Genomic DNA, 6,057 nt, shown 5'->3' with positions numbered 1-6,057 from the left:
GGAGAAGACTTGGTGACAGAGAGCGGAAGGTGATGTGACTATAGAGGCCGTGGTTGAAGTGATGCATCTACAAACCAAGAGATGCCCAGGATTGAGGGCCACCTCCCAAAGCTGGGACAAAGACAGGAATGGACTCTCCCTCAGGCCGCCAGAAAGAACCAACCCTGGGGACAGACTGACTTTAGACTTCTGGCCTGCAGAAATGTGAGAGCTTAAGTTTCTGTTTTAAGCCACCCTGTTTGCAACAATCTGGCGTGGCAGCCCTGGGGTGCGAAGGTATTATGGATGCCACCTGCACGCCCCCTCTTCCCCCCATGAGACTTCTCAGGGCTCGGCTGCTGCCACACTTTCTGCAGAAGGAATCACATGTAGCCATCCCCAGGGTCAGCTGTGGCTGAGGAGTGCAGCGCTCCCTTCCTGGAGGTAAACCAAAATTTCACTTTCAATCCCCAGGGTCAGCTGTGGCTGAGGAGTGCACGCTCCCTTTTCTGGAGGTAAACCAAAATTTCACTTTCAAGATTTCACTTTCAGCCTCAGCCTCACCCAGCACCCCACAGGCCTGTTCCAGTCCATCATCTCCCCAAACGAAGAGTTCATGAAAACAACCTATGAGGGTGACACCTAGAGGACAACCAAGGATAACCAGATCGTCCTTCAACCAGTGGGACAAAACATCTCAGAATGGAAGAAGGAAGAAAGCCATCAGAATCTTTCCAAGAAACCAGTTTTTTCCACAGAAGGAAACTGGAATTGCACAAACGTTTAGACACACAGACAGTGAACTGGACGAAAGGACATATTTGAAAAATACCTTCAAGAATATCAGTGCACGTGCATCTCAATCACTTGATCCTGGGTCCTGCAAGTGATCTCCAACATGATATTGTAAAGGGGAATCTTCCCACACCAGGATTAAATGAAGAAAAAGCAAATGGGGAAGCAGGTACAGGAGAAAAATGACCTTCTTCAGAGGCTAAAACTAGTCAAAACGTACAACTCAAAGAATGGCCTGTTTCCGTTACAGCTGTTAAAGATGCGAAGAAGCTTAGCCGGCTGGCACTCTGAGAGTTGCAGTCAGGCATGTCTGAGAACAAGAAGCTCTTTACTCAGTTGACAGACCACCTTGGGTTCCATGATGAATTGCTACATGATAACAGAAATGAAGAAGATTTTATAAGTGTTTCATTCAGATTTCTTTTCTCCAGAATATCTTTGAGAATGACAAGTAAGTTTAAGGGAAGGTATAAGCCATTAGGGCTTAGAGAAAACTAACCTTGTGAACATCAATTTAGAGCATTCTGTTATATAAATATAAACTAAGCTCTAAAATAAACATTTGCTCTTTTAGGTAAATTTGTCCAAGAAAATTTGATAGTTAAAAATGTGAAAAAAAATAACTTGTAATAAAAAATAATTTGGATAATTCTGGAAGTGAATTTTAATGTGTTGTTTTGTTCATTGTGGTAAAGAGGCTTTGTTGAATATTAATAAAAAAAAAAAAAAGTCCAGTCTGGTGAATGTCTAAACCTAAGCTGGTCTGAAAATGCCTGCCTCTTTCTTAAGTTTATGACCCTTGTTTTCATCCATTTATTGCGTATTTCCATCTGGAGGGTCTAGCAGGTAATTAAATTCATGTGTATGTACAAAATTTTTAAATTATAATACACATGGAGATAAAAATTGGGGCCACTGCAAAAGTCACAAGCCTTGCTCACCACCAACCCCTAAGCTGCTCCATGTGTCCTGCATCAGCCCCTTGGGCATCTGGAATGGCAGTGCCACCCCAAGCCCCCACCCTGCCTGCAGAAGCAGGTGCCCAGACAGCCGAGCCCGCCACGCCCTCCCCTCCTGCTCCTTCCCCATCACATCCCTAGCCTGTGTCCAGTCCCTGAGCTGCGTCAGGCCCCACACCGGTCCGACATCCTGAAAAAAGTGACAATGTGGGAGCCCAGGGTAAAAACTTCAATTATACAATATGGTATTATCAACTATAGTCACCATGTTATTCATCAGATCCTCAGACCTTATTCATCTTACAACTGAAAGTTGGTATCTTTTTGCCAACTTCTGTCCATTTCCACCACCCACAGCACCTGGCAGCTACTGTCAACTCTATGAGTTCAGCCTTTTTTTAAAAAAAAAAAAAATTTCTACATAGAAGATACCAAACAGTATTTGTCTTTTAAATGTCTCTGGCTTATTTCACTTAGCGTTGTGACCTGAACTAATTATGGATCCCTCAGCTCCCTAGGTGATATCCCATTATAGTCAGTGATGCTCTTTGAAAGTCTCTGACTTGTGCCTGGACAACAATGGAAATACCCAATACTGCTGCTTTGTGCAGCCCTAAATGCATCCACTTACCCTGGCCATATTTACTTATTTAATAGACGTGTTCCTTTAATCCCTCTAAGGCTGTTCGTCCCAGGGCAGTCACTGTTTACAGAGTTGTGCTTAGTCTGAGGGCACTCGCTGATGCTTTTGTTGATGGCGGAAGAATAATGGGAGCCTGAGGCCAAGTATTTTGATCAAATTAATTCATGTTATTTCGCAAGAAATAGAAGACAAGTAAAAAGTGAAGCCCAACTGGTGTGGCTCAGTGGTTGAGCACCGACCTATGAACCAGGAGGTCAAGGTTCCATTCCCAATCAGGGCACATGCCTGGATTTCGGCTAGATCCCTAGTAGGGGGCGTGCAGGAGGCAGCCAATCAATGACTCTCTCTCATCATTGATGTTTCTATCTCTTTCTCCCTCTCCCTTCCTCTCTGAAATCAATTTTAAAAATTTAACTTTTTTAAAGTTAAAAGAGGGAACCAGCGAAAGTTTCCCCTATCTTCTCCACTGTAAAGAGCAAAGAAGCATAGACGGGAATAATACCAAGGCTGTTTAGCCTTGACCTCCTCTCTTCTTGGCTGCAGTCAGAATCAAATAAAAACAGGCCCAAATGAGCCTCGCCCAATTTCAAACTAGAGAGTTCTTTTTACTTAAGAATACGATTTTTGTTTTAGTCTTATATCTCACAGCTCTCTCAAAGATTTTCCCTTTCAGATCCATGCTGCACTATGACAATGAAGAATAACCTACTGGTTCTATAAAATGTGAACTCAACTGTCAGGCTCGAGGATCTTGGTCTCATAGTCAATTTAGGGTGAAATTTTACATATTGCATTTTTGTTATTCATATTTACCGCCCTAATTCTGTCCTTCACTCTGAGAGTGGGGACTGGGAGTATTTGTCTTGAGGCCAAGGGAGAGGAGTGAAGGGTGGGAGTTGGGAAGGGCCCAGGGCAATGAAGAAGCAAAACATTGGATGTTTGTTAAATCTCCGGGGAGTGTGCTTCCCACAAAAAAAGATGAAGGTGTAAGGAATAACTTGGCTAAAATTTGCTATCAAATCAATTCATAAAATTGTCATACTAGATGCTTTAAATAATTTTTTAAAACTTTCTTTCTTGAGCTATTATGAAATGAATGGAAATAATCCCCCGGGGAATTTCACATCAGTATCTCATTCTCTCGCTGTCACCAAATGCAACTTTACAATTATACATGATAACAATCACAGTGACATATTTAATCCTCTCTTGTGTATATTTTGTATAACACTGTATTCTCCTGTTCTATAAAGTTTGGGAAGAATGTGAAGCTGGAACTGGATGCTCCAGTTACAGTGGAAGTCTGTGAGCTGGTGCTCCCTCTGGTGAACCATTTTTGAATTTTTTTTTTTTTTTTTTTTTTTTTTTAGTGCAGGAACACTTCATTCATAGGCCAAGAAACATCTTATAAAGCCAAGACCAATCAGGAAGTAAACTCAAAAAATAGCTGCATGATCAAATATGCATGAATCTGATAAGATTGAACTGATTGTATTCACCAGAATTCTTCTAAAGGAACTTGTTAAATGTAATGGCTTGATAATAGCTCGGAATGGCAGCTAAAACAGCAAGGGACTTCTCAGTAATAATTATTTTAAAACATTTGTTCTGATTGATAAAGCATGGGGAATCTGGGAGAAATTCCACCTTCACCCTGGGGACAGTGCTGCATAGTAGAGTAGGAGCCACAGAAAAAACATGCTAACTAGTGTCCAAGTGACCCACTTTGGGTAACCAGACGCCAAACCCTTCCCTAAAACCTTCAAGCCTTCAGCAGAGAAGACAGAAAAAGAGTGACCTCTGCAATAAACCTAAGAAAATATAACAGACATAAACCTCGAGCTTGGCTATGAACCTCTCTGACATTTTTAAGGAGTAAGGAGGGTAGGGTATAAGTCAAAGAGGATGGCATCTGCTTTGGCACAGTCAGTCAATTATTTGTGGAGCTTAGAGAACATCTTTCCATGTTTCTACAGAGTTGGGGCTTTCTGAGTACATTTTGCTAAAAATAATAATAATAATAATAATAATAAGGGTCCGATTCTGAGCTAAGAGCAAGTCTTGGGAAGTTAATTTACAACTTTATAGATAGTGAGAGATCCAGAGAGAGAACTGCAGGGGGTCTCATGGTATGTGTTTGCATGGCAAGGGAAAATGAGGCCCAGGACTGTGGAGACATCTCCAGGTTATGAAAGAGACACCAGGGCTCCTGTGGCCCTTGGAAGGATATATTTACATTCCACACAATTCGAGTGGGAGCCCAGCACCCTCTCCAGCCCATCTCCAGGAAGCAAAAGTAGTCTCCCTCCTTTCGGGCAGTTGCCTCTTTCTCCTGGATACAAGCAGAAGAAACCCATTTTTCTCTGTCTCTCACCTTTGGAGCATCTGGCTACTTGTCATTCCAGGGGAATACACTGGAGAAAAAAAGGAGTTTGGGTTTGAGACACCCAAATGAAAATAACAGTTGAAAAGACAATTGGAAATGGATGTCAAGAAGTAAGTATTGGAAAATAGATTTGTAAATCCTAAAAGCAGTCAGTTGTCTATTTGCAGATTCCGTATCTGCAAATTCACCTACTCAATAAAATTCATTTGTAACCCCAAGTCAATACTCTTAGGGCTTTAGTGGTCATTCACAGACATGCACACGGAAGCAAAGAAAATGAACTGCCCAACGAGCATATTCCCAGCTGAGAGCAAACGAGGAAATGTCCTACCTTCCTGATTCAGCTGTTGTACTGTAAATAAATGCGCAGTCTATTTATATCATCATTTTTGCATTTTTGTGCATTTTATTGGTAAACTCGCTGTTGAAAATGGCCCCAAGCGTAACGTAGAACTGCTGTTTGCAAGGCCAAGTTCCTAAGCACAAGAAGGCTGTGATGTGCCTTGCAGAGAAAATATATGTGTTAGATGAGGTCTGTTCAGGCATGAGTTGTAGTGCTATTGACTGTGAGTTCAGTGTTAATGGACCAAGAATATATATTAAATAAAGTGTCTTTCAACAGAAACTGGCATAAAAGCTCTCTCATCCATCCTCAGTGTCTTTATAGTCAAAGAGGGGACAGCTCCACCCCCTCCCATTAAGCAGAGACTGTCTGGTAACAATAACATTACCTGCAAGCTCTATTGCAAATAGCATTTTATTATCTGCTTACATTACTTTTTCTCCACTAGATGGTGAGTTTTATATTGAGTGGGACCAGGTTTTACCATTGCATCCAGGGGGCATACAAGTGCTTGGGTTAAGAGGAGAGTTTAAATAAACCTCAGATGAACGGGGAGGGTTTAGTAGTCTCTAGTTCTGATTGCAAAGAGCATTTATGATGTTCTTTATTCCCAACACCAATTTATGCTTTGGGGCGACATGCCACCCAGTCCACTAGGAAAGTAAGGAGGCAGTTTTGCTCAGATAAACATCCAAAGGACGTTCTCATTGTTTAGTTAAAAGAACTTGCAAGTCTCTGCTGCCCCCTCTGGCGGCTTACAGAGTCTGCAGGGATGCCTCGGGGCACAGGACGCTCTTGCAGAGGCCTCTCCACCGAGAAACTGAGCCAATCTCCTTTAAGGAAAAAAGGGAGGCTAGGACAGGTGGGGTAGCGCCGGAAAAGAGGGGCGCGCACCGGCGCAGGAGGAAGCGGGGGCGCGCGCGGAAGCCGGACGCACAGGGACGGCCTCCCC

Source organism: Myotis brandtii, unplaced genomic scaffold, assembly GCF_000412655.1.
Source record: "Myotis brandtii unplaced genomic scaffold, ASM41265v1 scaffold351, whole genome shotgun sequence".
In the NCBI taxonomy this organism is placed as follows: Eukaryota; Metazoa; Chordata; class Mammalia; order Chiroptera; family Vespertilionidae; genus Myotis; species Myotis brandtii.
Note: the sequence above shows the minus strand (reverse complement) of the source record.